Source organism: Schistocerca piceifrons, chromosome 1 (assembly GCF_021461385.2).
Source record: "Schistocerca piceifrons isolate TAMUIC-IGC-003096 chromosome 1, iqSchPice1.1, whole genome shotgun sequence".
Taxonomy (NCBI): domain Eukaryota; kingdom Metazoa; phylum Arthropoda; class Insecta; order Orthoptera; family Acrididae; genus Schistocerca; species Schistocerca piceifrons.
The window spans coordinates 829632803-829650350 of record NC_060138.1 but is presented as its reverse complement, the minus strand read 5'-3'; the positions used below and the strand labels follow the sequence as shown (position 1 = coordinate 829650350).

The window sequence follows — 17548 nt, the reverse complement described above, 5'->3', positions numbered from 1 at the left end:
GTCTTCAACCATCTCAATCTTGTCTGCCTCAATACCGGCGCCCCGACTTTCCTTTCGGACTCTACTCATACCTACTCCCACTTGGACCTCTCGATCTGTTCTGCCACTCTTGCCCGTCGGTTCGAGTGGTATGTCCTTTCTGACACCTATTCGAGCGACCACTTCCCCTGTGTCGTTCGTCTCCTGCACCACACCCCATCCCTACGTCCTTCGAGCTGGAACATACTTAAAGCTGACTGGGGACTTTACTCCTCCCTGGCGACCTTTCCGGAAAACGATTTTCCCAGTTGTGACAGTCAGGTCGAATACCTCACGGCTGTTATCATCAATGCTGCCGAACGTTCCATTCCTCGTACTACTTCTTCTTCACGTCGCGTTTCCGTCCCTTGGTGGAACGAGGCTTGTAGGGACGCTATCCGTGCTCGACGACGTGCTTTACGCACCTTTCGCCGCCATCCTACGTTGGCGAATTGTATTGAATACAAACGACTCCGAGCACAAAGCCGTCGAGTCATCAAAGACAGCAAAAAAGCTTGTTGGGCCTCTTTCACCAGCTCCTTTAACAGTTTTACTTCCTCTTCCGTCGTTTGGGGTAGCCTGCGCCGGCTGTCGGGCATTAAGGCCCACTCCTCAGTACCTGGCCTGACGTCAGGTAATGAGGTCCTTGTTGATCCTGTGGCTGTCTCCAACGCCTTTGGCCGCTTTTTCGCGGAGGTTTCAAGCTCCGCCCATTACCATCCTGCCTTCCTTCCCAGGAAAGAGGCAGAAGAGGCTCGGCTACCTTCCTTCCACTCGCTGAATCTGGAAACTTATAATGCCCCCTTTACTATGCGGGAACTCGAACGTGCGCTTGCACTGTCCCGGTCCTCTGCTCCGGGGCCAGATGCCATTCACGTTCAGATGCTGGCACACCTTTCTCCGGCGGGCAAAAGCTTCCTTCTTCGTACCTACAATCGCATCTGGACCGAAGGTCAAGTCCCCATGCGTTGGCGTGACGCCGTTGTTGTTCCTATACCCAAACCCGGGAAGGATAGACACCTTCCTTCTAGTTACCGCCCCATTTCTCTTACAAGCTGTGTCTGTAAGGTGATGGAGCGCATGGTTAATGCTCGGTTAGTCTGGATTCTTGAATCTCGACGACTACTTACTAATGTCCAATGCGGCTTTCGTCGCCGCCGCTCCGCTGTTGACCACCTTGTGACCTTGTCGACATTCATCATGAACAACTTTTTGGGAAGGCGCCAAACGGTAGCCGTGTTCTTCGACTTGGAGAAGGCTTATGATACCTGTTGGAGAGGAGGTATCCTCCGCACTATGCACAGGTGGGGCCTACGCGGTCGCCTGCCCCTTTTTATTGATTCCTTTTTAACGGAACGAAAGTTTAGGGTACGTGTGGGTTCCGTATTGTCCGACGTCTTCCTCCAGGAGAACGGAGTGCCTCAGGGCTCCGTCTTGAGTGTAGCCCTTTTTGCCATCGCGATCAATCCAATTATGGATTGCATTCCACCTAATGTCTCAGGCTCTCTCTTTGTCGATGACTTCGCGATCTACTGCAGTGCCTAGAGAACATGCCTCCTGGAGCGCTGCCTTCAGCGTTGTCTAGACAGCCTCTACTCTTGGAGCGTGGCTAATGGCTTCCGGTTCTCTGAAGAGAAGACGGTTTGTATCAACTTTTGGCGGTATAAAGCGTTTCTTCCGCCATCCTTACATCTCGGTCCCGTTGTTCTCCCATTCGTGGACACAACTAAGTTTCTAGGGCTCACGTTGGACAGGAAACTGTGTTGGTCTCCACATGTCTCTTATTTGGCGGCCCGTTGTACACGTTCCCTTAATGTCCTCAGAGTTCTTAGGGGTTCATTGGGGAGCGGATCGCACTGTCCTGCTTCGCTTGTATCGGTCCATAGTCCGATCGAAGCTGGATTATGGGAGCTTCGTCTACTCGTCCGCTCGGCCATCCCTCTTACGCCGGCTCCACTCCATCCACCATCGGGGGATACGTCTTGCGACCGGAGCCTTCTACACTAGTCCTGTCGAGAGTCTTTATGCTGAAGCTGCCGAGTTACCATTGACCTACCGGCGCGACGTACTGCTGTGTCGGTATGCCTGCCGGCTGTTGTCTATGCCCGACCACCCCTCTTACGAGTCCTTCTTCGCCGATTCTCTCGACCGTCAGTACGGGTTGTATGTGTCTGCCCTGCTGCCCCCCGGAGTCCGCTTCCGTCGCCTGCTTCGACAATTGGATTTTGCCCTCCCTACCACCTTCAGAGAGGGTGAGAGCCCGACACCACCTTGGCTCCAGGCTCCGGTTCCTATTTATCTCGACCTCAGCTCACTCCCGAAGGAGGGTACTCCGGCTGCAGTGTATTGCTCACGGTTTGTCGAGCTTCGTGCTCGACTTGCCGGTCACACCTTTATTTACACCGATGGCTCCAAAACTGACGACGGTGTCGGCTGTGCCTTTGTCGTCGGGGCCGCCACCTTTAAATATCGGCTCCTCGACCAATGTTCCAGATTTACGGCCGAGCTTTTTGCTCTCCATCAGGCCGTTCAGTATGCCCGCCGCCACCGCCATTCATCGTATGTACTCTGCTCTGACTCACTCAGTGCTCTTCAGAGCCTTGGAGCTCCCAATCCGGTCCATCCCTTGATTCAACGGATACAGCAGTCCCTCCATTCTTTCGCTGATAATGGTGGTTCTGTCAGCTTTCTGTGGGTTCCCGGACATGTAGGAGTGCCTGGGAATGAGGCTGCGGATGCTGCAGCCAAGGCTGCAGTCCTCCTGCCTCGGCCAGCCTCCCATTGTGTCCCGCCATCTGACGTTCGTGGGGATGTATGTAAGAGGCTTGTGTCGTTGTGGTGGGATGCTTGGTCATCCCTCCAAGGAAACAAGCTCCGGGCAGCAAAACCGCTCCTAACTGCTTGGACAACATCCTCCCGACCATCTCGGCGCGAGGAGGTCCTTCTGACCAGGTTGCGGATTGGGCATTGCCGGTTTAGCCACCGCTACCTGCTCTCCGGTGACCCAGCCCCGCAGTGCCCTTGTGGTCAGGCTTTAACAGTGCGCCATGTTTTATTGTCGTGTCCCCGTTTTAGTCAATTTCGTGTTATCCTGTCCCTGCCATCTACTTTACCGGATGTTTTAGCTGATGACGCTCGAGCAGCTGCTCGTATTCTGCGTTTTATAACTTTAACTGGCTTGTCCAAAGACATTTAACCTTTTTACTTATTTTATCTGCATCTTTGTCAGGTCCTTCTGATGTCCCCCCATCCCCTTGAGTTTTAGGAGATTCCATGTGCTCTAAAACCAGTGACTGGGCGCTAATGACCTCAGCAGTTGAGCGCCCTTAAACCCTACCCAAAAAAAAAAAAAAACGTTTTATGGATGATCACCACGGTTTCTTTTTCTGCACACAAAAATTCAATAATAGCACGCTGCTTGTAGCGTATGTAGACACCATTTTGAAGCTGTACTACGGCTCTGCCATCTGCCAGAACGGTTCGAAACTTCACTGGAGCACAGAACAAACATCAACTATGAAGCACCAGGTCGAGCGGGATTAGCCGAGCGGTCCAATGGCGCTGCAGTCGTGGACTGTGCGGCTGGTCCCAGCGGACGTTAGAGTCCTCCCTCGGGCATGGGTGTGTGTGTTTGTCCTTAGGACAATTTAGGTTAAGTGGTGTGTAAGCTTAGGGACTGATGACCTTGGCAGTTAAATCCCATAAGATTTCACGCACATTTGAACATTTTTTTAAAGGCACCAACAAGGACGTTTTTCTATGTATATTAATGGCTTTTTTTTAAAAAAAAATGAGGGACATTACTTATTGAACGACTCTCGTAGTTTTGCACGTCGCACGTCCAGTCACATTAATTTGACAGCCGCTTTTGTTCGACCTCAACTTGCAATAACCACTCATAGGGTGATAGTGCTAGCAGTGGTGACTGTGTAATGCTTGTCGGGGCACGCGTGAACCAGTGCAGTCGTTGTCGTGTTGCGGATACGAAGTGATTTATCTGACTTCCGAAAGGGCATGATCATTGGCTTTCGGGTCAAGGGTAGAAGGACGTCCGGAACGACAAATTTGCAAACTGTTCGCCTGATGCCGTGGTTAAAGTATACCGCTCATGGCAAAATGGCGCTATCCAAAACTGGCGCCGAAGTAACTGTGGTGCAGCATCGGCCATAGATCACAGGCGTGAACAACCCCTGTGGAGATGTGTACGGGCGAATAGACGTGCAACTGACAGCCCAGCTGAACCAAGGGCCTACCAGCAGTGTCTCCTCAAAGACCGTTCAGCGAGCGATCCTGCGTATGGACCTCCACAGCAGGCGCCTCGTTCGTGCAGCCATGCTGATTGCTGTTTTTTAGCGACGAAGGCTGGAATTTGCACTCCAGTATAGCAACTGGACATCCACTGAGTGAGTGGCGACAGGAGCCTTTTGATATGAATGACGTTTTATGCTCCATGGCCGTTGGCGTGCACGATGTGAAACGTCTGGAAGCAATCATCATCATCATCATCAGTTATGTGCTATATTAGCAGGTCATCCAGTATCTGGAATCTCTTCTTTCCTCGCTTCCTTTTCCCTTCTACATAACCTTCTAAAACTGTTTTTATCAGTCCGTCATTCTTTCTCAATATATGCCCAATCCAATTTCTTTTTCTTCTCTTTATTGCATCTAGTAACTGTCTTTCCTCTCCAAATCTTCTCAGTACCTCTTCATTTTTTACTCTGTCCATCCAACTTATTCTTTCCATCCTCCGCCATGTCCAGACCTCAAACGCCTCCAGCCTTTCTCTGTCTTTCTTCTTCATAGTCCATGTTTCAGCGCCATATAGAACAACACTCCATACAAGACATTTTATGAGTCTCTTCCTGAGCTCTCTGTCCAGACCGCTGCAGAAAATTCTCCTTTTCTTATAAAACGCCTCTTTTGCTATTGCTATCCTTGTTTTAATTTCTGTGGTGCACTTCCAGTCGGTGTCTATCCTGCTTCCAAGATACTTAAAATTTTGCACTTGTTCTAGTATTTCTCCATTCAGCATAATTTTTATTTCCTTATTTCCTTCTAGTGCCAATACTTTTGTTTTATTTGTGTTAATTTTCATTCCATATTTTTTTCCGTTAGTTTCAATGGTGTCCACCAAATCCTGTAATTCTTTTTCCCCTGTGGCTAGAAGGACCATGTCATCAGCAAACCTCAAACACCCTACTCTTCTTCCTCCAATTTCTACGCCTTTGTCATCTAATGAGCATTGGTCAATCATATTTTCCAAGTAGAGGTTGAAAAGAGTAGGTGTTAGGCAGCATCCTTGTCTTACTCTTTTCCTAGTCCGATCCAGTTTGTACTTTCTCCTCTCACTTAAATTGAAACTTTTTGATTAAGATATAATGATTTTCTGGAAGCTAACACCTTGCAAAAATCGTCGGAAGAGTACAGGCCTGCGGAATGTTTTCGAGGCATTCTCTGTGTGACCTCGTCATTCTGGAAGGCACAGTGGATGAAGGCAAGTAAGTGTCTGTCCTTGGGGTCCACGTCCACCCCTACATGCAGTTTTTTTTTCTCGGCACGATATACCTGGGGCATGTCACACAGCTCGCGGTGTTCGTGTGTGGTTCGATCAGCACCAGCTGAAACTTCCTGGCAGATTAAAATTGTGTGCTGGACCGAGACTCGAACTCGGGACCTTTTCCGTTCCCGAGCAAGTGCTCTACAAACTGAGCTACCTAAGCACGACTCACGCCAGGAAGTTTCATATCAGCGCACACTCCGCTGTAGAGTGAATATTTCATTCTAGAAACATCCCCCAAGGCTGTGGCTAAACCATGTCTCCGCAATATCCTTTCTTCCAGGAGTGCTACTTCTGTAAGGTTCGCAGGAGAGCTTCTGTGAAGTTCGGAAGGTAGGAGACGAGGTACTGGCGGAATTAAAGCTGTGAGGACGGGGCGTGAGTCGTGCTTGGGTAGCTCAGTTGGTAGAGCACTTGCCCGAGAATGGCAAAGGTCTCGAGTTCGAGTCTCGGTCCGGCACACAGTTTTAATTTGCCTGGAAGTTTCATATCACCGCACACTCCACTGTAGAGTGGATATTTCATTCTAGAAGCACCAGATGAGTTTGCTGAACCCCCCTGGCCTCCCGACCCCCCCCCCCCCCCCCCGGATTTAAACCCAGTCGAGAATGTGTGGACCACCTCGGTCAAACTGTACGCGCCGTGGATCCTCCACCGAGAAACCGTGCAGCTGGCCAAAGCGCTGGAGTCGACATGGCTGCTCGTCCATGTAGGTATATTTCAAAGCCTCGTTACCTCTCTTCGTGCACGTCTCTCTCAGCGGTCCGTGCTGTAAAAGGTGATTATTCGGCTTTTGACAGGTGGTCACATTAATGTGACTGGACGATGTATCAATAACGCGATGTAGCCTCTCATTGCAAGTAACGTTACGGACACGACAGCTATAATTCATCACCGGCAGACTGCTAGCGAAGTTAATAACGCGTAATTGGGGTGAGGGACAGCGCGGGCGGCAGGGCTCTGTAATTCCAGAAGGGTCACCTGAGCTGCGAGGTATCGATAGCGGCCGTAACAAGAGCAGAGCGCGCCTGCTTTCGCCGCGCACTACCCGCCGCGAGGCCGCCGCCGCCTGAGAACCGTGCTCCACCATGCTTGCAGTCGCGGGGTAAACCCACAGCTGTACGGCGCATCCCGCTCCTTGCGTCACGAAACAAACATACCGCTCCCTTTATAGCGGCGTATTACTATCCGTACGGCATTACTATTTATCAGGGACATGCCGTGCGAATACTGTGATCGTGATTTGCTTATTGAAGAACCTACAACTTGTACAGAAACCAGATGGCAGCTATAAGAGTCGAGGGGCATGAAAGGAAAGCAGTGGTTGGGAAGGGAGTGAGACAGAGTTGTAGCCTATCCCCGATGTTATTCAATCTGTATATTGAGCAAGCAGTAAAGGAAACAAAAGAAAAATTTGAAGTAGGAATTAAAATCCACGGAGAAGAAATAAAAAGTTTGAGGTTCGCCGATGACATTGTAATTCTGTCAGAGACAGCAAAAGACTTGGAAGAGCAGTTGAACGGAATGGACAGTGTCTTGAAAAGAGGATATAAGATGAACATCAGCAAAAGCAAAACGAGGATAATGGAATGTAATCGAATTAAATCGGGTGATGCTGAGGGAATTGGATTAGGAAATGAGACACTTAAAGTAGTAAAGGAGTTTTGCTATTTGGGGAGTAAAATAACTGATGATGGTCGAAGTACAGAAGATATAAAATGTAGACTGGCAATGGCAAGGAAAAAGTTTCTGAAGAAAAATGGTTCAAATGGTTGTGAGCACTATGGAACTTAACATCTCAGGTCATCAGTCCCCTAGAACTTAGAACTACTTAAACCTAACTAACCTGAGGACATCACACACATCCATGCCCGAGGCAGGATTCGAACCCGCGACCGTAGCGGTTGCGCGGTTCGAGACTGAATCGCCTAGAACCGCTCGGCCACCAGCACCGGCTTTCTGAAGAAGAGAAATTTATTAACATCGAGTATAGATTTAAGTGTCAGGAAGTCGTTTCTGAAAGTATTTGTATGGAGTGTAGCCATGTATGGAAGTGAAACATGGACGATAAATAATTTGGACAAGAAGAGAATCGAATCTTTCGAAATGTGGTGCTACAGAAGAATGCTGAAGATTAGATGGGTAGATCACATACCTAATGAGGAGGTATTGAATAGAATTGGGGAGAAGAGGAGCTTGTGGCACAACTTGACTAGAAGAAGGGATCGGTTGGTAGGACATGTTCTGAGGCATCAGGGTATCACAATTTCAGCATTGGAGGGCAGTGTGGAGGGTAAAAATCGTAGAGGGAGACCAAGACATGAATACACTAAGACGATTCAGAAGGATGTAGGTTCCAGTAAGTACTGGGAGATGAAGCAGCTTGCACAGGATAGAGTAGCATGGAGAGGTGCTTCAAACCAGTCTCAGGACCGAAGACCACAACAACAACAACAACAACAACAACAACAACAACGTCTGGATTACAAATAATTTTATTACTAATCAGTTCCAGTTACGTTAATCTTTTGATACGCTGCTCCGGAGTAAAAGGCCGGTCCTGAGATACTGATACCTGCACACCATGTACAGTTAACAGCATACTTTCACATTCTGGATAGCTGCCGACTACTCGTGGGTCCACCGTTTTTAGCAGCTCTGATTTTAAGCTGATGCATGCTGGAAAAGCGCCTTACCTTCAATAACGATATAACAGACAGAACGGATAAAACAATGTGTTGGATGGTTTATGTCCTCTACTAAGTAAAAGATTATCTGTCAATAGGAAAAACAAGTCTGCTACTTCTCAAGTTGATAACAGAAGCACAAGGTTGTATGCCTGCCCATTCGGGGACATGCTGCTTCTACACATATTATCAAACTTCAGGTTGTCTAAATTAAGCCTCGGTTCGTATTAATCCACGAAAGCTGTCCATTGGGATTAATTCCAATGGGTTATTTCTTCTGCGTAGTTTCATTGTCCTATAATCTTAACGGTAAAAAAACCGTTGCGGACCCCCAGTGCTGCTACTGTATTAGAGAAATAAGACTTTTTCTGTGGCAAACTACGCTGTGTAAGAGCATAACGCATGTTCTTTCCAGTGATAGATGTCTTCCTGTGTTCAGCTGTGAACACAGAATCAACCTTACATTAAAGTTTTGTCCTCCGCTATTTTCAGGTCACATAAGTTCTGTTTTTCTTCTAACTTTGTGATCGAAACAAATGCAGTATGTCCCAGGAGGAATGATCAGTATTCAGGGAACTGACAGGAGCGATCGTTCGAAGCAAAAAAGTCTAGTAAACATGGTCTCTAAAATGCATACCCTAAGAGCTATGAGCACTTTTTCATCTTCGCTAATGTGACACACATGTACTCAGAAAATCTTCATACCCTTAAGGAATGCGCCAGCCGGTGTGGCCGAGCGGTTCTAGGCGCTTCAGTCTGGAACCGCGCGACGACTACGGTCGCAAGTTCGTATCCTGCATCAGGCATGGATGTGTGTAATGTCCTTAGGTTAGTTAGGTTTATGTAGTTCTAAGTTCTAGGGAACTGATGACCTCAGATGTTAAGTCCCATAGTGCACAGAGCCAACCTTAAGGAATGCATTTTAGAGCCCATGCTTACAAGACAATTTTTTCTCGTCTATTGGTCCATATTACTTTCTCCCAAAATATGGAAAGCAAAGATCTTGCAGCAGAAGAGATCCACTATCAGAACGATTTTCGCTTATAACTTTCGACTCGTTCATTTGCGGACCAGGGTCCCTTACTTCAAATTGATACATTTACCGTTCTCCTTCATCCCTGACAGTTTGTATCAACATCACGGAATCGCCCTGTATAGCACCCAGGTCCAAGAATGAGTTCGTTTTTTTTGCAGGCAGTATAATGGTGCTTAACGAACAACACTAGTATAAGGTGAGATCAAAACGTTTCCGTCTGAGGGCATTGCTGCAGCGTACAGGCAACGTAGCGCGACTCGGATACGGGTATGTGAGCACAGACATGTAGGAAAGGGACCAGTGTGGCACTCGTGTCTTTCCGACGTGCGTGCGGAAACGTGAACTATGGCGACGTTATTACCAAATGCGTTCAAACTGGACCAACGTGCTGTTATCCTTTTCTTGGCTGCCGAAGGACAAACACCGGTAGACATCCGTCGGATGATGAACAACACATATGGGGCAGCGTGTCTGTCGAAAACCGCCAGTTCTGAGCTGGTCGCGAATCGACACAAGACGCCAGTCGATCTTGAAGGATTGCAGAAGTTACGCCACCTCAAGTGGGAGTCACCCGAGCCCTCGCCCTGTCGTCCTGAACTCACCCCCTGCGATTCCCTCTCTTCGGTCCCCTACAAAAGTCCTCGATAAGTCGACGAGGGCTGTCGAACGAAGATGAGCAGCAGGAAATTACTGACACCTTCACGCAGCAGGACACGGTGTTTTAACAAACAGGTATCTTCGACCTGGTGCGTCGGTGGGTCGATTACCTCAATACTCAGGGCCTAATTGGCATACCGATTCTGGACTGTACGGCCTTTGAACGGGAACTTTTTGAACGCCCCTTATATTAATTCAATTTGTTTAGTTATGAGAAATGGCTCTTTTCTTTAGAATGTGGTTCAATTCATAAAGTTCCTCCAGCAGTCATTGAAAAAAAAACTGTGACATTCCACAGTAAACCTAGCGAGGTGGCGCAGTGGTTAACATATTGGACTCTCACTCGGAAGGACGACGGTTCAAACCCACTTCCGGCCATCATGATACAGGTTTTCTGTGATTTCCCTAAATCGCTTCAGGCAAATGCGAGGATGGTTCCTTTGAAAGGGCACGGCCGACATCCTTGTCAATCCTTCCTAGTCCGATGGGACCGATGACCTGTTAGGTCTTCTCCCCCAAATCAACCAACCATTCCACAGTAAGAGCATCCATCTCGTATTGATTCCGTGCCGTGACATTTACGGCTGTGATTGTAGAAAAAGAGAGCTTTACTACATACTGAATATTGTCAGTATCATGTACGATGAACTGCACGCGCGCCAGGAGAAGCTACAGCCCGAACTACGAGCGTTGCCTGCTTATCACACCACAGTGATATGGTTAATGTATTGCCGGTAGGACTTCGCTGCACGTGTTGCGCATGCAGACAGGGCACTTTGCTCTTAGCGTGCCACTCGCGCCTTTAACAGCGGAAAACTCGTGGCGCGAGCATAGTACTGGTTTGTAATCCTAATCATTTGCCACACAGAACGTAGTAATGCGGGAAGTAGAATGAACCGTAACACAGCTGTAATTGGTGATTTCTTTATGGTCACAACCGGTTTCGCTACATTAAATCAGGTTCTCAGGTTAACTACATAAGAAGGAAAGGCTGCCATGTAAAACATATGATCAAAATACTGTAAGCATCTTTTTTAAAAAAAAATTAGATTTTTAATTTCTTCAAGGCTTCTAAGAAAAAAATTAATGTTTTTATAGATCCTATATAAAGTATTTAAATAACTGCAAAAGTCGAAATTAAAAATTAACGTACAACAGTGTCACACTAGATTACCAAGACGCTCCCAACGTTCGTATCAAAAAATCAAATCCGTAAAGAGAGGACGTCATCAAAAGATATAAAACAGGACATCGGGGCGAATAGTGCTGTGGTGCACAATGATAAAAAAAACCATATCTAAGTACAACATTTAAAACGAAAGACATAATAAGGAAGTATCAAAATTGGGGCATTCAGCGAGCTAAATAATCAACTTCACCCCACCGATTTTTCACACCTTCCTGACCGTGAGATTGATTGAGCAACAAGCCGATATGCGCATGAAATGGAGGGCATTAAATTAAAACCGTGACATGTTGGCCGTTATTGACACGTAATTATTGACACTTAAATTTCGGGGCGTCTTGGTGCGCTCTTGTGACGCTGTTGTATGCTTTAATTTTGATGTTTTCTGCCTGTTTAAATGCTTCACATAATAGGTACAAAAATATTTCTTTTTCTTAAAATTCTCCAGAAAAATTAAAAATTTTTAAAATTTTTGTGAAAGGTTGATATACGAGGGCTGTTCAATAAAGTACGATCATAATTTTTTATGATAATTTCTCGTTCTGAAATTGAATCTTATGAAATTCTGTTAGCTTAGTATGCAACAAACACATCTACATCTACATTTATGCTCTGCAAGCCACCCAACGGTGTGTGGCGGAGGGCACTTTACGTGCCACTGTCATTACCTCCCTTTCCTGTTCCAGTCGCGTATGGTTCGCGGGAAGAACGACTGTCTGAAAGCCTCCGTGCGCGCTCTAATCTCTCTAATTTTACATTCGTGATCTCCTCGGGAGGTATAAGTAGGGGGAAGCAATATATTCGATACCTCTTCCAGAAACCTGGCGAGCAAGCTACACCGCGATGCAGAGCGCCTCTCTTGCAGAGTCTGCCACTTGAGTTTGTTAAACATCTCCGTAACGCTATCACGGTTACCAAATAACCCTGTGACGAAACGCGCCGCTCTTCTTTGGATCTTCTCTATCTCCTCCGTCAACCCGATCTGGTACGGATCCCACACTGATGAGCAATACTCAAGTATAGGTCGAACGAGTGTTTTGTAAGCTACCTCCTTTGTTGATGGACTACATTTTCTAAGGACTCTCCCAATGAATCTCAACCTGGTACCCGCCTTACCAACAATTAATTTTATATGATCGTTCCACTTCAAATCGTTCCGCACGCATACTCCCAGGTATTTTACAGAAGTAACTGCTACCAGTGTTTGTTCCGCTATCAAATAATCATACAATAAAGGATCCTTCTTTCTATGTATTCGCAATACATTACATTTGTCAATGTTAAGGGTCAGTTGCCACTCCCTGCACCAAGTGCCTATCCGCTGCAGATCTTCCTGCATTTCGCTACAGTTTTCTAATGCTGCAACTTCTCTGTATACTACAGCATCATCCGCGAAAAGCCGCATGGGACTTCCGACAAAACACTCCGTAGTAGTTTCATTGTTGGAAATTGAAATGCCGTGTGGCTAGTGCCTCCCGTCTGGTAGACCGTTCGCCTGGTGCAAGTCTTTCGTGTTGACGCCACGTCGGCGACTTGCGTGTCGACGGGGATGAAAGGATGATGATAAGGACAACACAACACCCAGTCCCTGAACGGAGAAAATCACCGACACAGCTGGGAATCTGACATTCCGTCGCGCTGACCACTCAGCTAGCAGGAGCGGACAGTGTCATTGTTGGGATTCCTTGTTCCCGCCCGTGAGAGGCAGGCAACGTCAGACATGTTCAGTATCGCCTACCGCTGCGACGGAGGTAACACGCGAGGAACAATATGCGGCTTCGAAATGCTGCTTTCGTCTCAACAAATCTTCAGCTGAGGCCTATACAATGGTAGAGGAAGCCTTTGGAGATTCTATTCTTCCCTACAGCACAGCTCGAAGGTGGTTTAAAATGTTTAAAGAGGGGAGACAATCAATTTCAAAGGAAAATGGACTCGGTGCTCCAGTTACTGCTCTCACGGAAGAAAACATCATTGTAAGAGAGGATCGACGAATTACCTTAGTATCACTTTCTGAAATACTGAACATTTCGTTGGGTGCCACCCACACGCCGGTGACAGAAAAATTACACATGACAAGCGTTTGTGCGCGATGGGTTCCAAGACTGCTGATTCCCGAACAAAAGGACATTCGCGTGCAGGTCTGCATGCTGTTAAAGTTGATGTTAGACGAAGATTCGGAGTTTTTCAAAGGTAATCACTGCTGATGAAACTTGGCTACATCATTTTGATCCTGAGAGCAAACAGCAAAGCTCAGTGTGGAAATTTCCTTCATCACCAACCCCTAAAAAAAGCAAAACTGCTTGCTGCTGCTAGGAAAGTTATGATCATCTCATTCTTTGATATTCATGGAATGGTTTATCAGCATGCACACACGTCAGCAACTGGACAATACTACAGGGATGTCCTGAAAACATTCCAAGTTCATATCAGGCGCAAAAGACCACATTTCCGTGAAGTAGGCTGGATGCTGCACCACGATAATGCGCGGCCGCACATTGCCAATGTTTTTGCTGAATATCTTGCAAAAATCACCGTGAAGTGCATCCCTCACCCTCCCTGTAGTCCGGATTTAGTCCAATGCGACTTTTTTCTACTCCCTAACATGAAGAAACGCCTTCGTAGGCGGCATTATCAATCATCAGAAGCAGTGGTGAAGGCTGTGGAGGTGATTTTGAAGTAGCTCTCAAAAAACGGTTTCCAACATATATTTGAAGACTGGCAGAAACGCTGGGACAAGTGCATCGCATTCATGGGAGTCTACTTTGAGAACGACCATCAAATTTATGAGGATGGGTAAAGGTATGTTGTCAAAAAAAATTGTGATCATTCTTTATTGAACAGCCCTCGTAGTATTTTGATCATATATGTTACATGGGATCGTTTCCCTCTTACGTAGTTCACCTGAGGATGCTGTTCTAGTGAAGGGAAACCGGTTGTCGCAATAAAGCAATCACCAATTAAAGCTATCTTGTCGTTCGCTTTACTTCTATTCATTATCTAATGATTTCCACAAAAGTTATCATACTTAAGCGTTCTACGTATTTACTTTTTGTAAATGAACGCTGTTTCTTAAAATTCAGTTTCAACTGCCAGACAATGAAAATTGCATAAAACAATAAAAATTAAAATTTTAAGTAGGATCGTAGACAGCTACATGAAAATGAGTTTATGCGTATAACGAAATTTCGCATATAAAGATGAATATATAATTATTCAAAAATTTCCGAACAGCTTCTCCCGAACCAACAGCTGCTGTCGAAACTCGCACAGCTATTTATAATAATACGAGGCGTTTTATCTGGGAGACTGCTTGCAGGTAACAAGTTGCTGCTGCGGGAGATAGTATTTATGGCGTACGCAGGCAGTCTAGTGATCTCGTGAGCTTCTCCAAATCCACTTAATAAGCCGCGCAGAATTTATGGAGCTGCCCACGGAGATAGAGATTTTCCCCTTCTTCATTACGGTTCCGGTGCCCACCTTTTGCGGTGCGTTATATTCCCGCTAATTACTGGTTTGCAGCCTCGCTGCGTTGTTCACGTGGGCACCGCTACTGAGAAAAATTTAGTGGCTTTCGGATGCAATAACGTTCTTATCACGAGGCGCACTAAGGCGCGCAACTATTGGGCTGCAGCCTTATATATTTATTTCCAGTTTTTACGGGCTCTCTCTAAGCGGCGGCAAACTCCGCTTTCCACACTTCACAAAATAAAGCGAGAAGCAGTCTGATGGGCACGTGTTTTAAAAATATATTGTGGTCATTACTTTTTGTAGTTGAATGCGTGTTCGAATGGTAACTTTCTGAGAAATGTGATAAACGAAAAATCGAAAAGTTCTGTACAAAGAATATGAACTCCATTAAGTCTGTTCGGCTGGTATTGATCTTACTAGGTCTAAAGTATTGTGTAAGACAGCTATACATAGGAATTTAGTGCTCGTGCAGATGCAGCCTAGCACAAAACGATCTGTGGTGTACGTACGGTTAAAAAAACAGCTGAGGCCCTGAGAAACGTAAGGACCTGGTGATCTTTCGGTGAACCAGCATTATTTGTATCTGTAGCCCCACACTGTATATGAACATCCACGAAAAACTGTCCAACCATTTTCCCGGATATGGGCCAAAAGCACAAAGCATAATTTTGTTGTTCGGCGCTGCTCAATTGTTCTCTGGGGTTGACAAAATAATTCAGTGTCTGCATCATATCGTAGCAGTAATACTTCATAATCGGAGGTGAATCGGCAGTTTTATCTGAACTTAAAGCCACAAAATGTGTTTAATGAAATGACGATAACGAAGTCCATGAGATGTTGGAGCAGGTCATAATTGCACATATGGAGCATTTAGTAACTGTTGTTTACATTCTGATTCTTGTTTAATACTAATTACAAATTTTACAACTGTCAAAAGGCTCTATTTTCACTGGCCTACATATGGAAGTTTTGTGAATTAATATTAATAATAAATATAATTCTAATATTAATATTTCATAGCATGTGGGTACATTATTTTTTCATGGAAGTATAGGATGTTGCGACTTGGTTAAGAAAAAACAGTTCACACCTATGAGAGTGGTAGTTTGTTTATAAATCTGATTTTCATAAACATTTCTTTTGCTCAAAACTTTGTTTCTGTTCTTTGGGGGCCTTATGATTCACAGTGCCTCAAATGGAAAAGCACAGAGCTTACCTTCGCAGAATTCTGAAATGAGGAATTCGAAACAATTTATGTCATGTGGTTCATTATGTAAACAAAAATTTTCTGAGAACCATAAAAAAATCGTTGGAAACAGAAAACGTTTTTATTTGGCCTTTTGTAGATACTTACACTTGTGGCACTATAAATGACGAATATACATGACACTTCTAAAAGTCCTCTATGTTGGGTTTCATTTTGTAAATTAAGTTTCGTATTGCTATATTTATGTAAAAAAAACAAAGACTAGTTTTCAGAGCTGAGCTCGTCTTTGGACGCTAATGCAGTGACCTTGCTACAGAGATGCTGCCTCGAAGCACGTACGTGACAGGCCTCACCTCTTGCTTGTGTATGTGCTGTTAAGTGTGTCGTCACTCTATGTGTTCTCTATAGATAAAGCATCAAATAGAACGAAAGTGTATTCGGATGCGTACAAAAAAAGTTTTCATATAAATTATGTAGTTTGTAGAATTCGCTCGATCCTACACTTGCGTAACAAAACTATCTGGATGGATTAGGCCTTCGACGAATTAATGAAACAATAACAACTTTATGGCAACTCGCGACTTCGAAATAGCTTGGTTGGTGACCCATGGTCGAGGGCTTCCCATATTTAACGACATCTACGTACAATTATACGTAAAAACTGCTATCGGTAACTGAAGTAATGTTGAACGACGGCCAGGTGGCTTTGATGTACAAGTAGTTGCATCACTAACCTGAGTGGAGAAACCGTGGAATTTTGAAAAAAAGTTATCTTAATCATTTTATGATAATAGCAAAAATTTATTTTTAATTAGTTTCTATGACACTAAAAATAAGTTGTAATTATAATGGAATTCGTGAGGATTCCGTAGTATCCAATTTTCCTTGTCTTAGAACTAAAACGGTCCCGTTTCCAAAATATTGTCCCAAGCTTTAACTTTCTGAAAGTAGCCCTCTTTAGCTGAAACCACGTTGAAAAGATATTTTCATGGTAAACAATTCCTAGAGGCCGCGACTTGGCAACTGTGAGTTTTCTTCTTCTTCTTCTTCTTCCTCTGAGAGCGCAGTCAGTGCAGATGACAACGAACTCCCCCCGTCTCACAGTCTCGTCTGAGGCTTCTCTATTAACGCCACTGATGGCCTGTTTCCCAGGTGTGTGTAGTGTAACTGCCTAGAGCAGATGACTGTAATGAGTTTGTGTATAGCGCAGAGTGGTATATGTGTTGTTGATCACAATGACGACGACGACGATGGAGGGGAGAGGGTGAAACTCGGTACCGGCACGGGGCACACGCCGACAGTCCACGAGAGGCGGTGTGAAAGTTGGAAATGCATTACATGACGGTGGGCACAACGTCCGATGTTAGGGAAATTCACGCCATCACCTCTACCCTCCTTGCCGGATAAAATACTATCAGTGGAAATTTCTTCCGTTACTATGATTCGAACCAGCTTCTTCTGAGTGTAGAACCGCCGCACGAGCGTATCAGCGGCCTCTGTTACGGAGACAACCGTAGACTTATTTAATTCATTAAGTCAGAGAATCACACACAGAAATTAATTTGTGTGTGTCTTACGAGCTGATATACGTGACAATCTGTTGTATTCGTCCGGTTGGCATTCGGAAAGGCGACGGTTCAAACCCGCGTCCGGCCAACCTGATTTAGGTTTTCCATGATTTCTCTAAATCGCTTAAAGCAAATGCCGCGTTGGTTCCTTCGAAAGGGCATGG

The 17548-nt window shown here is 45.6% G+C and overlaps 1 protein-coding gene across 2 annotated transcripts in view; it reads left to right on the top strand.

The window, feature by feature from the left end:
- Positions 1-17548, top strand: part of LOC124714599 (protein outspread) — a 758909-nt gene that overhangs the window by 569579 nt on the left and 171782 nt on the right. The window lies entirely within an intron of this gene.